Here is a 22,506-nt window from a genome sequence, read left to right on the forward strand (position 1 = left end):
GAGATTTTTCCTAATTTTCAGAGTGTTTCTCTAACATATCACCAGTTAAGATTTAAGTTTACCTGGGGCTCACAAATATACCGTATGTTTTATAATCTCTTGTTATAATGACAACAAAAGAGAAGCAAAATCTGACCTTTGTGGCTTCAGTCATCTCTGGAGCCAGCACTAGTAAATAACTGTATCCAAGTCACTTATAAGCATACTGATACAAACGTGAGAAACTAAGAGCAGCTAGACCAAATCAAATAAAAGCTTAGCAGGGGTAATAGTGAAGTGCATGACCAAGTCAAAAATATATGATTTTAAAAAATGTTGAAGAGAGTAACCTTTATCCCACATATCCCAGTCCCTTAAATGTTTTCAGAAGTACATAACCTTTCATTCTAGCCAGTGCATCCAATAGTTACCCAAGTTTCTAACTTCTATTGATACACCAAATCTCTCTCAGAGCATCCCTTGTACAGTCCCATGACACAGAACTCCACAACTAAGTCTTGTGCTGCCTTGCAGGACTAATCCTTCCTATTGCCCCATAATTCTACATCTATCCACTATGAAAATTTCATGGCTAAAATCAAAGGCTTTAATGTTTGGGTTTTTTTAAAAAAAGGTGATAGCAAACACAAGGTATAGACTCGACTTAATACAGCTGTATTCCAAAATAATTGAGACACTTTTTAGAAGTTATTTTTACATGTACAGAGCATAACTAAGAACAGTTCTGGAAAATAAAAATAAATCCAAATGCCTCATGAAGTGATACAGAGTACATGCCATAACTGAAACAGTTCTGTACATCCAATTAGTGAAAAAATTTGCTACAAGAAGTACATATTCAACACATTCAGATTATGTTGTCATGCATGTTTCCTTGCATACAACTCAAAAAGGAAATCTTGACCACCTGATTTTACTGTAATCTAAAGGCAGTATTTCTAAAGACAGCATTATCCAAACACCCTCCCAAAAAAAACCCAAAAAGCCCTGCTACATTTATAGTCTCTAAAATCTCTGGACAACAATGTACATTACTCCCTCTGTGTTCTGTAAGCATGCTGATATTCAAAAGATACGAAGCAAGCAGACACCTCACTATGAAGGGGATGCCACATGCATTTTGATATTTCTTTGGAAAGAAGTCTTTGCGTCTGCTTTGTCCTGTAGGACGTTGTTTGGGGTATTTTTATTTGTTGTACTCAAGTATTTAAATACACATCAATGCAACTCTGTAGCAGGGATCATGTTTGATATTTAAAAATGGTATTCTAAAAATAAACTGAGATGATGTAACTTCAGGTTCTGGAGGCAAGTACAGGATTAAATAACTCCTCATCTGAAAGAGAGTTTTCTTCCTAATAGGAAAGAATGAGACTGCATATATTCTCATGTCAGTTAATTCCTTAGACCTTGCTCACTTTTTCTTATATAAGATATAAATGGTGTAGCTACCCCCTTTGCTAATTTCAGGTTTGCTCAATAATGCTCAGTGGAAAGATCTTCTATGGAGAACACTTAATGCTTCTGTATCTGCATGTGGTGCGTGGTGGGACCTGAACCCCCTAGGAATCGAGATTATTCTATTTGGAAAGCCAGAATATCCATTGCCTCAAGCCAGCTGGAAAATGCTTGAGGAAAAATTAATACTTTCAGCAGTAGAATTTTTAATTCTAGGAATCATTATGTTGAAATTAACAATGAGTTACAAGGTTTGATTTCAAGTGTTTGAAAATTAAGCAGGCTGTATTAAGAGACTTCAGGTTGGAAGAATTCAGTAATTTTCCTCAATGTGCAGGCTTGAAAAGTCACACGTGACAAAAAAATTAAGAGGTGCTAGAGATGTTGTGAGAAAACACCAAAACCAAGAAAAACCTTGGCTGCTTTTGGACACAACAAACATATTCCCAATAGTGGTTGCAAAGGAAAGGATGCCATTTTGAAGTTATTAAGAGATGGAGTAGGCACACAGTTTTGTAAGACCATTTAATTATGTAGATACATACTACTTTAATCCTTTATAGAGGGGAAAAAAGTGAAGATTTGAGGCTATACCATAAGGCTCATGAAACAGCACATTAGAGAAGATATGGTCAAAACGCAGAAAATAAAATGCTTTCTGAACATTTGCTGTAAATGTGTATCAGATTTAAAACCAGCAATCCATTCCTGCTCCTTCGTGGTGTATAGCTTTGCTGTGGACTGCTGAGTAGCTGTCATGCTATGCAGCCTGGCTGCTTTCCAGTCCTGGGTGAAGCAATCCCCACAGTATTTGCATGAAAGAAACGATGGGTTCCTTTGATGTGAATGATCTTGAGTGAATAAAAGGTGGGTTTGGGTTTTTCTGGCCTTTATAAGCATTCTTTGTCAATGCCTCTTGCTCACAAGTAAAAACCTGTGCCAGGTGTCCCAGAAGGTCACATAAATGTTTAAGTATTCCCTCTGAAGCCCCATGTAGAAAATACCCATTCCTCACATCTTATGTTAGAATTAGCCTTTGCAGAAGGGATTGCCCTCAGCTTTTTCAATGGCTGTTTTTTTGTATATTACAGAATTGTCATCTGCAAGTATGTTGTGAAAAAGACAATTCCTTTGATAGAACACAAGTGGTTTTTATCTAAATGCATTTGTTGGTTTAACTTTACAGCTTTAGACAGTTTCTGCAAATAATTTCTTATAATTATTTAAATGTTATTTCATATGAAAGTCATTACTACTAAAATCTACAGTATCCCACCAGCAAGAAAAAAAAAAATAAATGGGCAAAGTTGCAAGCACAGCTCTTCTATTGTTTCTGATTCAAGCAGGGTTGCAAATGCTGGAGACTGTTGGCATTTGGAAACGTCTGGAGACTCCTGCAGATTTCTAAAATTACATGCTATGGCTCTTGGTGTTCCACAGATACCACAGCTGATTTACTGAAAAAAAAATCAAAAATATTAACAATTCATTTCTCAATAATACCTGTGTGCTCCATGCCTTACTGAAAACAGGAAATCCATACACCTATGGCTGCATAGTCAAGCATCCAGAGCCACACAGTCACAGTGAGTTTAGATCCAGTATAAATTTTGCACCCTAAACAACATATCAGAGAGGGTGTGATGCATGATATGCTCCATCTTTAGTCCATCTCTACTCTGAAGTTTACTTGTCTCTAACAAAAGTCCAATAGCATTAGCAGCTTATAGAAGGAGAGGAATAGCATGTCTATCAGGAAAAGCAAGTCTATGTTAAAAACACAAGTCAAATCAATAATCTAGGAAATCATTAATCTGACTGAGAAGAACTCCCACACTGTCAGTGTATTTAATTTACTAATTTACTCTTGTCTGTAAGTGATGCTGGCAAATCCATACAGAAGTTTTTTGAAAACAGAGGACCTTGAAAGAATTCCATGTAGAAATGGTTTGGTAGCACATCAGTAAAGATTTCTAGTACCTGCACAGGGCCCTTGGCCTTCACCACTGAGGTGGGAGGTAGGGACAGCCTCACCCCTCTTTTGTGCTGCCCAATGATTATATCAGCCTGTTTGTATCCTGACACCATTAGAATCACTTTGTGACTATGATACTTGCTCATTAACAAGTTGAGTGTGCTTTTGGCCTCCTCACCTTTGGTCTTCTTTTCCATAGCTTGTTTTCTGCCCTCCCATTTTTTTTTTTTGTCCCACCTCCATCTGCATCCAAGCTATATCAAGGTGTGCACCAAACCTCCTGCCCAAGTGGAAGGGATACCAACAGCTGAAGCATGTTGAAATCTTGCTCAACTTCTGTTCAGAAACCAAACAGTTGCAAAGTAATGCAACCTTTAGGGAAGACCTGGAATACCATCATTATTTCTAAGGTACTTCTCCAAGGGAAGACCTGGATTGCTATCATTATTTGTAAGGTACTTCTCTAAATTTTTTTGCAGTAAGGATGAAAAATAGTCAGTGTAATTATGATGTTTTTCTAGCAATAACTAGAAAGTGAGCATGAACCCAAAGTATTAGAAAAATCCAGAAAAGGTGTTTCTCCCAGTTTTGGAGCATGTGATTATTTTACAAGATGAGAAAAACACATTAGTTTGTAAAGTTTTCCCAGAAATTTAGATCCAAACCCAGCAAAATATTTTGTCTAAGGACAAAGCATTATTTCAGTTAAGCAAATCTTCTGGTAGATGCAGTAATTTCTTAAGGCACACAAATAAAACATTTGAACACAGATCTATTATTTGATATCTTACAGTGATTGGAAAAATACAGGATGGAAAGCAGATTAAACACTTTTCTTAATGGTCTATAATTGCAAAAATTACAAATACTAAAGCTTTATATAAGCATGAAAATTCCCATTGAGGATAACAAACCTTTCTTTATTTTAGGGCAACCACCAAAACCTAGGAAACTTTAGTCTCCCAGCTTTATGACCAACACAAATATCCATCTCTTCAACAGGATCTACAGAGGAAACAGTACTGGTTACTCAGGCACCATAACAATTTTAGTTGCTCCCAAAATTAAGGCCAAGACTGATTTTAAACAAGCTCATTTTAGTACAGGTTAAATCAATTGAGTTACTTTTAAATGCTAGAAAATTATGAATGGGATGTCCAAGCAGAGCTTGCCTCAACTAATCTTCCTCTCAAACAACTTCAGTTGTAACCAGGCTTTTGTTTAAGTAAGATATACACACATTTCTGGGGTACCTTAAGCATTGTCCATTATTTAACCTTTATCTTTTCAGATGTTGTAGTATAAAAAGTCTTAAAATATGCTGGGACTGCTAAGTTCCTGTAAAGCATTCACAGTATCTTTGTATTTCCTTGCATTTCCTTACTCAAAATAGAAAAAACAGAAAGAACCATTTGGAAGTTTTTGGGGGTTGTCTTTTTTTTTTTCCACCATTTAAAAAAAATATATATACACAGCCTTACACTAGGACTCTGTGTCAGGTTTCTACAGTATTTGTATTAATACTCAGCCACAAATGAATTTCCAGTGTAGAAAAAATGACTACATACAAATGCATTTCTGAAGCAAATAGGAAAAAAAAAATATAGTTTTCCAGACTTATTCCTCCACATTGTTTGCCTGCATTACTCTTCTGAGATGCTACACAGAAGTGGGACACAGAAGTGTTTTTTTCTCCTCCAAATCCCTTTCTAAAGCTCTCCTGTACCAGAAAAAAAAAAAAAAAAAAAAAAACCCACCCACACCCACGACTTTGACACCACTGGAAGTACAAATTTTACATTTTACATTGATGCCCACTGTGGTCATTCCTTGTATTTTCCTTGCAACCATTGAGACTTTTTTTAAACCATATCCATGAAGTATCTTGTGCAATAGAATCCAAGGCTTCATAAAGTGCCATGACTCTGATGAGAAAAAATATTTAACTAATGGACACTGTAATCAATAGGAAAGACTCAGAAATGGGGAAAATAAGGAGGACTAGGGGTGGAAATCAGCCAGATACTTCCACAAGAGGGTTATAGGACTTCATGCACCAAGCCTGCACTGTAAGCACCATTTCGGTGGTGAAGTCATCAAAAACATTTATCCTGATAAGCTTGGTTTTTAATGGTACCAAGATATACCCTGGTCTTGAAATTAATTAATTCAGTCCAGTTTAATTTAATTAATTAAAAATAAATTTTAAATTACATACTTTTTTACAATGTATTGTATTTAATTTCTGGATAAAGAACACGCTCTTTATGTACAGAGACGGCCTGGGTTTAGCCAAAAATAAAGTATAATCCAGAAACTGGAAATGGTAGGTGACCAATAGCACTTACATTTTCAATAATCATGGTCAGGTTTTCTTTGTGTAGGGCTCTAGGATAAACTCAAGGGATGATTACTGTAATTAAGTCTCTGAAGAAAGAGATCTGAAAAGTTCTGTCTATTTGGCAGAGATTTGAAGTCTCTTCAGCGAACTCCCTTCGATCCTCTGAAGTCCCGATCTTGCACTCATTAGGTTCCCAACTAGCGTGTACATGCAGCTGATACTGGTGTCAGTCAAAGTCCTATCCCAGTCAAACAGTTCTTGCAAACAGAGATATTTTCTGGCATCTGACTTCTTGAGTGTAATAAAGAATTGGATGAATAAAAATTCGAAAGAAAAGGTTTAAATAAAGTATATGCAATTGTAAATGATGAAAATATGGAATGAGAAATCCTCCTCCAGGTCGAGGCAGGATTTCTCTTCCAAAGCAACAGATTGCAGCCAAGCACCCAGATAACAATCGCAAGCAGGCACATCAGCCCCGAAAGAATGGGCAGGACACGGGCCATCGAACAAACAAAAGAACGGGCCCGGACGAGATATCGCCGAGCCCGAGCATCTCCGCCCTGACCACCTGTGCTGGAGAAATGGAGAAACTAGACAAAGGAAGAGGAGCCAGCCGAGATAGCCATCGGCTCCAAGATGGGTGCCACCACTCCACCCTAATGGCCCGGACCAAAATGATATCAAAAAGACATCCTGGACCTCTTTACATATGAGGAGCCTCTGCCCAACGTCTATTGACTCTATTCTCCGGTGCCAGGAAATCTATTCTTCGAACAATTAAGAACCTCTTAGCAAAGGGTGCCTGCTTAGAATTTGGCCTCGAGACACAAACTTCCTATAAAAACCCAGGCCAAAGGACTCTCAGGCGTGGATTTGGGAGCATCTATACCTTGCGTATAGACCCTGTCCACCCAGCGCTGCGCTGCTTATTTTATTGTGGTTTTTTTTCTCTTTGTTCGAATTTATTATTGTTTGATAATAAATTTTCTCTTTTATATAACCCGAAATTGCCTTTGCATTTATAACATTGAGGTACACAAGGGTGTTTCCAGTCCCAGGGGAGGAGGCAGACTCCAGCAAAACCCAACCCACCAGATGGTCTAACATTACACAACCAGCTGCTCCAGCTACAGTCCCAACCACATCCAGAATCATGCTAAGTAATATCTTTGAGAATAGAGAAGAATCCAGACTTCTACCAACGTAACTGAAATCAGACAATTACTTCTTACTGAGAAGGTCCTATCACTCCAGTTACAGTCTTTGTTTCATATGACAGCTGGATATATCACCAGCATGCAAAAGAATGATATCCACTCTTAGGAAACCTGGATTAGAGAAAGCATACAAACTTGCTTTAAAAAATATCTTCCTTACTAACAACTAAATCTAAGATTTCACCTGGGAATAAGAGCATCTAATCACATGCCACAGACTTTGAAGCATTCTAGAAATATAGCCCACTTATCGATCCATGCCTGTTCTAAACAAGTATTGAAAATACCTGTTTTATCCATAATATAGCATCCAAGTCTAAAATTATATCCTGGTTAAACCGATGCTCACTAGAGAAGCCACAGAATCAATGGAAGTTTGCAAATCAGTGATTTTGGGTGCCCAACCTGAAATACTCAAACAGGATTTTGAGAAAAGAGGCGTGGGGGAGTTGCTGAGCCTCTCAGACTGTACGTACAGACAGTAGTTAGGCTATCACCATAGTTTGACTACCCCCAGTGAGGACACATGGAGAAAGTAGCTGCCTTCTACTTTGCTATTTACTTTGTAAACCAGGTGGCATGAAATACATTTCAGAAGACTGATTCAAGAGGGAAAGGGACATCCAATTACATTAGAAGAAGAATTTATCTGATTTTACCACCGTTCATGTAGTTTATTGCCACAAGTTTAAAAAAATATATAAACCCAAACACTACTATCCAAAGGCAAATCAAATCTGGACACAGATAAGAATATTTAGAGGAGTTAAAGTCACCAACCTATGAAGACTGCTGGAAAGGATAAAAGCTCCTACTTCAGTTTTAGCTCAATTTCTCATTAGAAGGGATTAGAATGAAATTTTCATAGAAGCCTCTAATTCCTATGGGGTCTACCATCCTCATCTCAAGCATCTGGTATGGTCATCAGAGAAATGGTAGTACATTAGGCAGACCACAAGCACAATCCAATATGCCAATTATTACATGTTTTCTTCTGCTTGATAAAAAGTTAAACAGTCCATCTAATGCTGCTGTCAAAATGCAATCTTGGAACAAAGCACCAAATAAACATTTCTTTATGGACAAAAAAAGACCAAATATGCTCACTAGCAATTTACATTCAATTCCAGAGATGCAAGATTACCTGCCTAGACCACAGTCTATCCCATCAAACCCTTTGAATGTTCTTGTGAAAAGCTAGAATGTGAAATATTTTTTTAGCTAGGAGGGAAAATGGGTATCATCACTGGGCTACATAGCTGGGTTAGGAAAAGCCAGAGTTCACTGGTTTTGTTTCTAGATCAATGTGGGCATTTCAATAGGATTTTGCTTCTCAGTGAGAAAGGGCAAAAGAACAGATTATTTTCTTCTAAATATTTAGCTCCTTTTGGGGCAAGTGGTACACCAATTGTCTCTCAGAATTGAAGGAAAGGACAAAGAATATTTATATCTTTAAGTTACCAGGAATATGTTACACTTAAACTCTTCTTTAACCAAATAGAGAAAAAGAGAGGGGAAGAAACTGCTCTTCCTCACTGCTTTATCCAAAATAATCACTTTTAGTGATACATTAATTGAGCAAAAAAGTGCTATTCACATGACCTCTAATTTCATTTCAGGCCAGCACAACTGTGTAGGGATTACACATTTTATTATGTATCCTATAATTTTTATATAACTTAGCAAAAATACGAGAGTCAAATACATTGTTCTTAGAATTGAGCTTAAATTCATGCTCAGACTCTGAGAAATACAGCCCAGCATCCTGTATCAACCCTCAGAAAATTCTCTTAAATGCAAATAAGTCTTTTTTTGCTGAAGTCTGCCAATCACAGCCAATGATGTATCACAATGCCAGTGATGGCTCTTCTCTTAAGAACTTTGTCAGGTAAAAAGAATATCACACACTAACCAATGTTAACGTGTGATGCTACATTATTGAAATAGTAATTACAATAAACCAATTTTACAAAAGAAAATTAGGGAAAAGGCCTCTATACATACCCATTGTATATCATTCCTGACTGTACTTAGAGATTTAAGTGAAATCCCACTGAAAAAAGAAAGAATGGGGTAAAATCCTATCAGTTGTCTTGGACAAGAATATATTTTTCTAGCTTCTTTTCCCCTAAGAGCATGCTAAACCATGAAAAATGTAATGGCAGAAGGAAGAATGTGAAGACACTATTTTTCATACTGATGAAAGAACATTACTTGCTTAAACAGTACAAGACAGTACCTATAAATGTGAAAAAGTCTCTCTGGCTTTCGACATATGTGAAACAGGGACAGTCATGGAGGAAAACACACTTGTAAAGATATTTTGATAATTCAAATCGGTAAGAAGCAAAAATAAAATAAAAAAAAAGTGATATACAGTCTTTCACAGCATCTTCTCTAACCAGAACCTAGAGAACGGGACTCTACAATGAGAGCTCTAAAATGACCACTTCAGTTTTGTGCCTTTGCTCCCCAGTCTGGCCATGAAAATTATACTTGCTCATCCTTCGGAAATTATTTGAAATCTACAGTTAAGAGGTGACTTTGAAATGTTGTTCAATAGGAACTGCCTTATTAGATATAATACCTACAGAATTAAAAAAAATGTTATTTTCCTCTCACTTGGTTAATGCTGATTTTCCCCAATTTTTTTCTACCTATTCAATAATATTTCCCATCATTTTTCTTGTGTGTCTTATCTTCTGTTACTTGATAGGGAAAAAAAATTTTATTTTCCTGGCTCTTACCTCTGATCCCTTTCAGATACACAGAGTTCAGTGCTTAGTAAAAGAAGACCTCAGAAGTAGGATGAAGGCAGCAGAAACTAAAGCAGAAACTTCCCTAACATTGTACATTCTAAAAGCACATTCTGTGCTGTTAATATCCTGCATTTCACAAGTTGATAACTCTGGTAATGAAGGTACAGTTTCAATCATATTAACAGTTTTACACTAAGCAAAATAGGTGAGTAAGCTTGAAGACTTTCTAGGGCTATGAAAAACTGAAGAAGGCCTGAAGCACATTTAGAATAACAAAGCTAAAAACAGACTGGATATCTGCTTAGTCTTCCCTACAACAGATTCTACATTTCTACATCTGTCTGAAGTACTCTTGGAGGAAAAAACAAAACTAAATGAAAAAAGTGTCTGGACAAGTTAAAAAGGCATTCCTACACTCCAGAAAGCATTCAGCTCTGAGAAGAGGAGCTGGGAGAAACTATAAGTGGATAGCCTTTTGGAAAATACAGTGGAGCTGGAAGGAATATGATTAGCTCCATTTCTTGAAGAAAAGATTCAGCTTTCTAACATATGGGGAGAAATGGCTTGTGTCAGGGAGGAAAAAGATCAGAAATCAGAGCTTCAGTCAATAGTCTGGTTCTTGATCTAAGGCTACCTTTTTATGTGCATATTCTGTGGTAATCACCTAAAACTTTAATGTAACATAGATTTTACAAACCTAAAAGGTAATTTATGTTTTTTATCTAGGATGATCCATAGGAATGAAATTGATGGCTAACACCATTATTTTTTGATATCCATGAAATACTTAAACTGAAAGAACTGAAAAGAGAGATTTTGTACCCACTAAGCTGATGGAGCTTTCACTGAGAAATGTGAAATTATGTAAATGTGGACTTTAAGAGCAACTGAGGAACTTTCTTCTATTATGCACACACAATTATGGACAAAAGGTCACTCAGTGGTTAGCTAAGCTTCACAGCAAATACCACAAATAGCTACAATAAAAACTTGACATTAGTTATCAAGAGCTAGTGATATAAATTTGTGACTTGTAGGACTATGGATAATTTTAGCTGATTTAAACATAAATAAGCTGCCATGTTTTCTGGACTCAGACGAGATAGGAAATAGCACAACCTGGAAAAACCACATTTTCTCATTTTCTCTAAAAAGACCATTTGTTTTTTAAGGTCAAACACAGGCATAAACATAGCACACATTTAATTAAGGTAGCTATTCTTCTCCATATTTAGTCAGTTATACCCAGAGCTTTAACTAATGTCTATATTTTCTTATTTTTAATCACATTTTTCTGATGAGCAACACATGCAACTTCAGGCCCATATGCATATTGAAATGGTTTTTTATTAACCATTTGCTCACAAGATGAGTTAGAGAACAGAAATTCCACTAATTCTAGTTACAAGATCTGTGAAATTTGAACAAGCAAAAAGTAAAAAAAAACCCCAAACAAACCAGTTGTTCAAAGTTCATGAAAAAATTTACATTGTTCACATACTTATAGATCTCTAAAGCATAGCTTTGCATTTTATTAACATTTATTATTAAAATAAACCACATGCTCATGTCCATCATTATGCAGTATAAAAAGATCAGTGGGTACCAATTTCCAGGGGAATTCTTCAAGAAACTTAAAATTAATATTAAAATGACATGCCAATTTCACATCTACCCATATGCATTTGAGACCACTGAGGCTAATTCCCATTTTACAAATTTCTTTTGCACTGCACTACATCACACTTTTGGTTCAGAGGCTTTACTCCCAACAGAGTAGATGTCTAGAATCACCACTTTTTTTTAAGGATTCACTGATTGTGTTCTGATACAGATTATAATTATAAATTTTGCGTGTGTCTAAAGATGCAAACAGAATATCATAATAAGAGTCCTGAAATCACTAGTTCTCATTCATTTCAAATGCAGTCCAGTGTTGGTAGCATATTGACCTTTACAAGTGCTTTGAAACCACAGAATTTTACTGTATTTAAGTTGCTACTAAAGACATATTACATTTGCAAGAAATCCTGGACATCATGCTGAAGAGTAAAAATAATATGATCTCTAATAGAGAAATGTTGCCCTTAAGAGTGCACTGTGTGTCACAATGCTGAAGCATATTGTGGGATTTATTAATCCAAGTGATTAAGGATGAGTAAGTGTTTGAGCCAAACACACAATATATAAAAGCCTGACAAGTCTAATGGTTAGATTTTTCAAAAGCTTTGAGCTGTAGCTTCACTTTAAAAAACGAAATTCATCCCTTCTAAACAGATTACTCTGGTAACCCACCTAAAGAGGAAAAAAAAAAAGATGCTTCTTATGTTATTAATTTATCCATCACATTTAAAAATATTTTTAGTAAACATAATGGATAAATTTTCCAAATAACATCATACAGTGTCTTTCTAGACTTTCTCAGAAGATAGTTGGAGTATTTTTCCTCAAAGTCATGATCATCTTTCTGCCACAGCAATAACCAGGCACGCAGTATTAGGGCATTAGAAAGATGGAAAAAGATATATTCACTTGCACCATTGGTCATCATTGATCACAAGTCAATATTCAGCATATTATGAGTACTAGTAACACCTTTTCCCAATGATAGTTAAATCTGATGGAGCTTTGTGATAATTTTATTTACACCCTAATTCATATAGTAGATTAAGTATTTGAGATACCTAATATCATGTTTCATTGATATATACAACTACATCAATAAAATAAATTAACCAGAATATTTCTTAGCCATGTAATTGAACTCATTTGAATAATTCCATTGCCAGTTAACAAACATTTTGAAAAAGCTACCCAACTAGAGAAATTTTAAACACTAGAATAACAGATTTATGGCTCTTATCAAAGCCCCAGTAGGTAGGCAGGATGTAGAATCAGGAATTTGAAGCCCTTAAGCCTTATTGCTACCACTGTAGCCTCTCAGTGAGTAGAGTGTCTTTCTTGCTTTCCTCTGAAGAGTCTCCTGCCTTCCACCAGCACCTTGCAGCATCACACATACAATGATGTCTGCCCCCTAACCTGCAGTAATCTACAGTTAGCTGACCACAGTCAGCCAGTATCCTTTTGGAATGGCTGGATTTTTACCAATACTGTACCTTCCAGTATGTAAAATGAGTCAAGCGAGTTTCCTGCTAGGCAATACATTATCTCCAAAACAAAGTGATTTAAAACAGGAAATACCAGTATGCAGAGACAGCTCCCCTGCGCTATCCACACGCACAACTGTCAGTTTGCTGTGGAAATGACACTTCTGTGCATTGAGCTGGTTACATTTCCTTTGATTTTGCCAAACTGCAATCACATCTTCAATTCAGTGAAACTTTACCCACTGCATACAAATCTGGATTTCCCCTTGGGATTGGACCGACACCTCATCTTTAATGAACACTTTCACTAAGCCTAAACTAATTTTTGGTTGGGCAATACATTTAAAAGTTACAAGACCAAATCCCTGTAAAATAACCCCAGCAGCCTGTCTTTAATTCCAATGTCTGAAGAGCTGACTCTTCAGTGATTACACACATGATCCAGAGCAGTTTGTGAGTTGGTTTCATTGGCACTGATCTGCCAATACCCAAGTTCCAACCACACTTCTGGTAATACACATATACAGAGTTGTATCATAAAGAATTGGCCACAGGTTTTTGAATATTGTCATAAGAGACATTAAGAGGTCATTTTGTACCTTGCTCCAGGCATAGTATCAACCATGCTTTGGTCATTCTCAATAGATACTTACTTATTTTCAGAGTTCTCCAAGAACAGACCAGAGTCTCCCAATAAAATACTTAAACATTTCAATTATTTTTTTTAAAAAAGAATTTTACCAAAAGCTATTACTGATTCATCTTCCTGAAGTTCAAGGCCATTACTATTTCTACTTGCCACAGAGATAAAATTGTTACGCTGGTTCTAGAGCAGGCTTGCAAACCATTATGTCACCATCTCTGGTACTGCCTTCATCAGGTTAAATATCTGTCCATTCAGCCTGTCTCATCCTCCTAACATCAAAGATGCTCTGTGCTTTTCCTTCATTTCTCTGCAACCAGTTCACATCCAATTACCTTTATGTTGGGACTAGTTGGATAGATGAGGAGAGAGCAGTGAATGTTGTCTACCTGAGGTTCCACAAAGGCTTTTCACACTATTTCCCATTGTATTCTCATAGGCAAGCCCAAAATCTACAGGCTGGAAAAGCAGACAATAAGGTGGATTGAGAGCTGGCTGAATAGCAGGGCTCTAGGTTTTTATAAGCATCACAGTCTAATTGAAGGCCTGTAGCTAGTGATGTCCCCCATGGGTTGATACCAGATCTGGTATCACTTAGCTTATCCAACAGCTTGGATGGAGGGATAAGAGTGACTCCTCTGCAAATCTGCTGGGGATACAAAGCTGAGAGTAGTGGCCAATACCCCAGAGAGCTGCACAGACTTTCAGAAGGATCTCATGAACTGGAGGGATGGGCAGAGCAGGACCCTTTGAAACTCAACAAAGGCAGGGTCAGGGTCCTACAACTGGGAAGGAAGAACCTGGTGCACCAGTACAGGGTGGGGGCCAAAATGCTGTGAAGCAGCTCCGCTGAGAAGGAGCTAGAAGTCCAGGAGGACAAAAAACTGTCCATAAGCCAGCAGTGTCCTCGTGGCCACAAAGGCTGATGGTATCCTGATGTGCATTAGGAAGAGCATTGCCAGCAGATTAAGAGAGGTGATCCCTCTATTCAGCCTTGGTGAAGCCACATCTGGAGTGCTGTGTCCAGGTCTGGGTTCCTCAGTACAGAAATACCTGGGGTTCCTGGGGCAAGACCCACGGAGAGCAGCAAAGAGGGAAAAGGGACTGGAACACTTTCCCTTATGAGGAAAGACTGGGGAAGCTTGACCTCACAAAAAGACAAGTGAGAGGGAGCCTCATTAATTTCTATAAGTATCTGGAAAGAGGGTGCCAAGAGCAGGAAGCCAGGTGGATGTTTTCCTATTGCTTGGTGGTGCCAAGCAATGGGACAAGAGGCAATGGGCAGAAACCGATGCACACGAAGCTCACTGGAGCATGAGTCACCTTCTTGACTGTGAGGGTGACTGAATACAGAACAAGTTGCCCAAGGAGTTTGTGGAGTTTCCTTCCCTGGAGATATTGAAAAGCCATCTGGATGCAATCCTAAACAACATGCTCTAGGGAACCCTTCTTGAGTAGGGAGGTTGGACTACACAATCTCCAGTGGTTCTTTCCAACATTGCTGTTCTGTGAAGTCTTTCTTGAAGTATAAGGTTCAAAATGGGACATAGCATTCCAGCTGAAAGCTTACAATGGCAAGAGGGGAGGTAAATAAATGTTGTCTTTCCTGTTACTGTTCTGTTCAATTCTTTATCAATAAAGCAACACAGCTAAGTCATGTTTCTCTTGAAACATCTCTCATGACTTGTGACTTAGCATTGGATCTTTCTCCACAGAACCTCTGCTTACTCCATTGCTTCTCATCCATACTAATGCAAGCAATCTACCCCTAAATAATCATTCAACCTGCCTAAATTCCATCCCATGCTTTTCAGATCACTTCACTTCTAATTTACCAGAATTATTTTGAATTCATTTTGAATTCTGATCCCACCCTCAAACAATTGCAGCTCACCCCAGTTTGCTTTGTTGGAGCCTTTAACAAAACAGCCAAGTTACCAATGAAATCATCGAACAGAATCAGGCTCCAAACAGACCTGTTAGGTAGACTGTGGTGGTTTAGATCTTGAAACCAGCACATAGGCACTTCTATTTTTGGTACAAATAACTCCTCTGTGGTACAATTACCCAGCTTGTTGAGAGCCTACCTTACAATATTTTCACCTAGACAACAAGTCTTAAATTCATTACAAGTGTTGCATAAGACTGTTTTAAAAGCTTTTCTGAATCCAGGATACAGAGGAATTTATTGCTTTGACTCTATCCATATATATTTTGCCCTGTCATAGAAAGGAGTTATATCAGATAGATATAATTTGATCTTGAGGTATTTCTGGCTGATCTTCATCCTCTATTTCCTAGATATTTCCAAACTGTACATTAATTTGTTACAGAATTTTGCCAAAGATTAAATGCTCTCTGGATAGTCTAGAGGGTGCCCTGCTTCTTTCCTCTCATCAACCCCTCACTATTTTAAAAGATAAGCAAGCACTGTCCTCTTCCTCAGGTATTTTAGTACCTTGTCCACTCTCCAAAAATTCTTGAGGTACTTCTTGAACAACTGAATAAATAAATCACTATGGTCAAGAACAGACTCAAATGACATGGGAAAAATCCAAGGCTTACTTTCCTACCCACGTGGAAACATCACCCTTTTTTCAGGGCTATTAACTGCCATAGCCTGCAGCATGCAATTGTCCCATTGAGTAACAATGGATATGAAAGAGTTAAGAATTCAGCCTTGTCAGCATCCATCCTCAGAGGCACAAGACCAACTTCATGTAATACATCCCAGAATTTTGCTCTCCTGAAATGAAGGCAGAACAATTCCTTTCAACCAGCAAAATGGAGGAAGAAATCCTTCAAGCTTTCAGGCCAGATTGATCACTCAAGAGACACAACAAACTTGGGTAAATGTCCAGACTCAAGATTTCTTTCTGAATTGATGCTTTTGAGGTTTGCTCATACTGATCATTAGTCACTACCATTTATTAGCTTGCAGATAAACTGAAATACATCCTGGGAAAGAGAGAACAGTATTCTCCTAGGACCTTGGTTATTGATTTTATTTATTAACTAAACTTAGGCTAAGGCAAAATTAATAACATTCTACATGCATAGCAGAAACTTGGAGGAGAGACTGTGTGAAAGCAGGCCTCTCCCATTTGTATACCTCTGAAGAGGTCAGCTTCTATCCTAGGCCTCACAACTTCAGGACCATAAAGATGAGTGAGCATTAAACACCAGCAGACAGAAGCGAGGCACGCACCAGGTTGTTCGGAGGCATACCAAAGGACTCCACCAGCACAGCCCTCAGAAATGACCCCTGCCACACTGATTCTTAGACCCTAAGCAAACAGGCATGCACAAAAAGACATTGAATTTCTCATGTCTGACAGATGGGAAATTTGGAGCTGACTAAACACATGCCCAACCCTATATCCTTAGCCCAGATAGCACTTCATTGACCCCTGGCTGATGGAAATGCCAGAAGAGTATCATCTGAATGTGACCCCTTAATGTAGTCCATGTGTGAAAACCTTAAGGAACAGTTCTTTTTCCAGTGGAGGCCAGGAAACAAATGAAAAACGTTCACTGAAGTCAAGGGATTTACATTGGCATAAATCTGACATACAGAAAAATTAGGGATCCAAACTCTATCCTCCAAATTGAGGCCAAAATGATCCCAGGGAAAGATCTTCTACAGCAGTGTCCATAGCCATAGCCACGCTATTCTGCTCAGCAGTATAAAATAGTTAGTGTCATATTCTGTAACACTAAAGAATACAAAATATTTTCCTGAAATAAGAAAGAGTCTTTTGAATAATTTCTTTTTCACGTAGATGCAAAGGCCTTTCCAAGTTAATTAAGTTTACCATAAGGGCCTAGGGGCATAAAGTACTGAAATTGTATTGAAATTCTATAAGAAACTGACCAAACTGGCCACTAAATCTTATTTCAAAAATCCTAGCATCAAATAATTACTTGTAAAGAGTGGCTCTTCAGAAACATTTACTTCTCTAAATAGATATTCCAAATACATATGATCCTTGCCTAAACAAATTTCTATTTCCTTCAGCACAAACACATTTTTACACCAATATTTATAGATTGCACACTGTGATTCATTAACAAATAAAGCCCATTTTCTGTGCACACAAATGACTTAAAGAACACTACAATAAATTCTAACTTCCTTGTTGGTTATGGAAGGGCATATTCTTATTGACATCTTTATTTTGCAAAATTGCTCCGAGAGATGTATTTGGCAAATAATATTACTCTTGCAGATCTCACTGCTTCAGAAACATGACTTCTGAGGAAACACTAGATCTTGTAACAGAAATATCTTTAAATCTTTTAGATAGCCAGTCCACAGGGAAAGGTTTAAGAAAGGATCAAAGCTTGTCCTTTCAGCTTGAATTATTCCATTACAGCTGAATGTGACATAATTACAAAAGATGTTGGATGTGGAATCTCATCAGGATTATCTGACACTCATCTTTGTTGAAAAAGTCTCCCCAGCTGTTGCTCTGATAGCACAAATGTGACAGGAGTGTAGAACACAAAAGTAGTTGCAAGTGACTGCTGCTTTTAGGCTGGTTTAGGCTCTGTGCAGCGCACTGTGACTTTTCAGCCACCTCAAATATTGAGGCTGTTTAGGACTGCCTTGCAGGGGAGAGGGAATACCAAGTATGCTACTGAATTCCTAAATAAGAAAATTTGTTTGAAGCAGCCCATAGACCAATATGGGATCTATGCTCTGTAACTAACAGACAAGGAATTAATCTTCTTTCTTATGCAAGGTCAACATAACTCAGTGAGTAGCTGCTCATTCCTTTTTTCCTCCCTTTTAAAAAGATTGCTATATAGCCTTAGTTTGTTTTCACCAAGATCAAAGCAGTGCTGCTTACAACATCTAAGATGTAACAACATTCTTCTTACAATCTACATTTCTCTCTGCATTTGATGCATTTTAAACCAGTACATATGACCTCAAATAGGAAGGAGCACATTTCCTATAGTGCCACTATATTTGTATGTATGTATATTTTTTTGATTCTGTGGAAGGAGCTCAGTTGTAAACTATAACATCAAATCTTGAATAATTACCCATTCCAGAGGATTTGGTAGCTGTAAAAATACTTTTCTTTCCTTCCTTGTCATGGATTACATTTCCTTCATACATTATTAATGAAGTTAAACTACTAGTAACATGCCAAATGTGCTGCATAGGAGATTTGTGCCTAATCCAGCACAAAACAGGCCCAGTCACATAATGATAGAAAAAAAAGAACAAATGTCAACAGTTTCACACTGGGACTAGATTAAGCAGACCATACTTACTGATTCCTTACACAGGGATTATCTCACTTTTAGTGCTATGAGAAGACAAGCCACACTTCTCCTATATTATTAACACAGAACTGCACCTCAAAAAGAAACACCAGAGTCCCCAAACTGGCCTACAGACACAAACACAGAAATTGTCATTTACTAAACATCACAAACTCTTTTGGATAACAGATGTAAAACCAAGGCATTAATAGTAATAGATATCAAAAATTTCCTCCTCCTGCTTTAGATCTCAGCCCAACTTTCAATGGAATTTGTGCACCACCCTTAAGAGGCTATTACTTACAATTAGACTACAACTGAATCCCAATTAAATTAAAATAGTTGGTGTCTGTGGTCTTTACCTTCTTACCACAGGAAACTTTCTTTGGCTTAGGATCCAGATGCCAACAGCTATCATGTATTAGCCTGATATGTAAAGTGCCCACTGAAGGCAACAGAAGTGTACACGCATTTACAGGAACAGGCATTTGGTACAAAAGTGTCTGACAACTAAGCTACAACAAAGCGCAAACAGAGCTAGACTTTGTGGGGTTTAATCTCCTGTCTAAAAGGTGTATTCACCAGACTCCTTAGGGCACAGACAGATATTTATTGAGGTAGGTAACATAAGTACAGCTTTGCAAGATGAAGAATATTGCTTTAAGATGCTTACTGCTGTATCAGGAACACTGAAGCCATGACACAGACTGCAGAGCCAGTGAAAAATTGCTTGGTCATTTCAGATTTGTTTAAAATGTTCAAAGAGTAGCTGTCCCAGCAGACTGGGCAAGATCAGGTGTCATCTGTCTACACCACTCTTCACTTTATGCTGGATCAGGTATCGTCTGTGCTACTGCAGCTGGCATTGGGCTGGTAGCAACAGCACAGCTTGTGCTGCGCCTGGCTCAACACAGCACAACTGAGTGCACACACTGATCCAGCCCTAATTAGTATTAGCAGAGATCTGGCAGGAAGGATTGTTAAATCACAAACTAAACCTGAAGTTCCAAGTTGCTCTTCTGCAGGTAAACAGGCATTAAAGAGTTCTGCCTTCCAACTTTAGCCCAGCCCAGTCAGAGCTACCTAGTCTCTGGTTACCTTTGTCAAAAGTCAAAATATTACATACATGTTGTGTGTGTATTTTACAATTCTGGGCACTTCAGAAACCTAGACAGGAAGCTACAAATGGCTCAGTGACAGCACAAGGGCTAGTTATTCCCAACAAAGCCATGTTTTAAGCCAGTTTCAACAGCACTTGTAGATAGACATCCTGTAATTGAACTGCCATCCAGTCTGTTTGGGGTCCCACAAAATGCCCTGGAATATACAGAGCAAATAATCAAAATCAAATGAGAATTTATTCCACACACTGTACTTTCATTCTGAGCATTCTTTCCCACAAGCAGGGGAAAATCAAGTGAGCAAAAAGAAACTAGAAAGTTATCTTGCGTAAGCATCAAAACATTAGTAAGTCCAAATAATGATATAGTCACTAGCACATAAAAACTAATTTGCTCATTAAAAGCTTTATATTGGGCTTATACTCCCTTACTGAGACCATGAATCATTGCAATCATGAGAACCCATACCCTTAGTTTCTTAGGGCTTTCCACTAAAACCCATGAAGAAAACAGAATATTGTGTCCACCACACAACCTTCCTGCATTTCTTCTGTACACACACAAAGCTCCCATGGCAAGAGCAGAGTGAGAAATGCTAAAGGCAGAAGAGGAAGAAAATAACCAATGTTTATGTGCAGGAGAGATGACTGGGATGTATCAATCTCTTTTTTTATAAAGAAATAATCCACTGACTGCTAGAAACCGCAGCAGACACTATCTCCATGGAGCCCCTCCACTCCATACCAGGCTTAACATTTGTTCCTCTCATAGCTCTCCAGACCGTGTAACTCTGTGGAGCTGTTCTGATGGAGCTTTCTGCAAATACCCCGTGAAATGCCGTTTCTCACTGCAGAAGGGGGCCCAAGAGGAAAATGCTAGTCAGCATCAAATTCTTTCCATAGCCTATGGACATTTATTAATTCAGCCCTTTTCCTCCCTAGTCCAAGGCCTTGGATTTCCCTAAGCTCTGTTTGGACCCCACAGACAGCAAAAAATGATATTTCTAAAGAGACTGAATATGGAGGTTAGGGAATATCCTAACATAAAGGTTTCTGCCTTTGAAAACCTCATTGCACTACATGCATTGTCTAAATAGGACACCGAGAAATAAAATTTAAATTCAAGTTCATGTGACTTTTCTGGCACACTTTTGGTTACTAAAATATTAATTTTTGACCCCATGAAATGTGTCAAGTATGAGCTGTTTGGCTTCAAAGCAATATACCCCAAAAACTGCATGCTCAGCTTCAGTAAATACTAGTTCATAATTGCAGCCTATGCTTTACCCAGTTTCAAAGTAGTTACAAAGTCAGAAGACAGTCATTACATTTCATTCAATGAAAAGAGCACATCCCAAATGAGGTGTCTTTAAAGAAAAGAAACAGGACAACTTGCACTGACAACGTTTATCCTTTGTACTATGCAAAGCTCTCCTGATTCATCACCTATTCATCTGCCACAGACACGTTACTGCCCTACATCTGTTTGCATCTTAAATCACAGACTTACTGCAAACTCCCTCCAATTATGTGCCCTTGGTAAAGTACAAGTGTCATTCCAAAACAGTCTACTGGAAGGAAATCTAGGAACTACTGAAGGATTAGCATATAAAAATTCCACAATTATTTTTTCTGTCTTAATCGCTGTTTCCCCAAGTCTGCTTATTTCTTTTAATCTGTTACATTTAATATTTTGTTTGTTTAAGGCACTTCAGCTCAGAAAGGTCTGAGAGCAGTACATTTTTTTAACGCAGAGAGTTTCTAGTATTACTCCATTCTGGAGGGGAGCAGCTGAAGTGCAGAACACTAGCCTTATTCATACCTTTTTATTGAACCCTAGCTTTCTCCCCCATATACTTAGGTCTGCCCCAGGCATCATGCAAAATTCTTGTGAGCACACACCTGTCAGTCATCAGGAGCATGTCCATCACAAGCTACAACAAAGATAGAAATTTCTGAGTAAAACAATTTTTATCTGCTAATAAAGAAAAAATCATAGATGGATCCTTACTGAAGTAGGCCAAGGTTGCCAACAGATGTACTGAACAACATCATCTAAGCTCTGGACGCTGGTAGAATTTCACTATCATGCAGTTTTTAGGCCTTTTATCATTAATTTTGGCATGGGTAATGAGGTTTTTGATAACACAAACACTAAAAAATACACATACATATGTACCTAGTGATGTGCAAAGATATTACCCCATGAAGAACAATAGGGAACACACTATCCTACATCAGAGTACTTAATATGATCAGCCCATAAGGGGTTTCTGAAGATGCAGCCTGTAGTTTTATGTCACAGTGTTACAATGCCTTGACCTAAGACTTTTCCTGAAGAATTATTTTAATGTGCCATATACTTGAACCATTCTCAAGTTACTCCAGAAGAAAGAGAGAACTGTCTCATGGACTGGTTCAGTCCATACCCCTGAGATACAAACAGAAGCAATCTCCACATTTTCTCCAAACACAATGAGCAAGACCACAGGTGCAAGTAGACTAGAACAGGGAAAAAATTTTTCCTTGAAGGACTGCTAACATTTCCATGATAGATAGGAGCAGCTCCACGAGTCTCATAGAACAGATTTCACTTGTGTTCCAGG

General features: G+C 37.9%; 1 long non-coding RNA gene across 1 annotated transcript in view; it reads right to left on the reverse strand.

Moving 5' to 3' along the window:
- Positions 1-563: 563 nt before the first annotated feature.
- LOC111927785 (uncharacterized) overlaps positions 564-22,506 on the reverse strand; it is a 36,565-nt gene continuing 14,622 nt past the window's right edge. The window contains exon 3 of the long non-coding RNA XR_002863756.2: positions 564-2,915. This is a non-coding gene — a long non-coding RNA (uncharacterized LOC111927785). The remainder of the gene's footprint in view (positions 2,916-22,506) is intronic.

This window comes from Cyanistes caeruleus, chromosome 5 (genome assembly GCF_971803275.1).
Source record: "Cyanistes caeruleus chromosome 5, bCyaCae1.hap1.1, whole genome shotgun sequence".
In the NCBI taxonomy this organism is placed as follows: Eukaryota; Metazoa; Chordata; class Aves; order Passeriformes; family Paridae; genus Cyanistes; species Cyanistes caeruleus.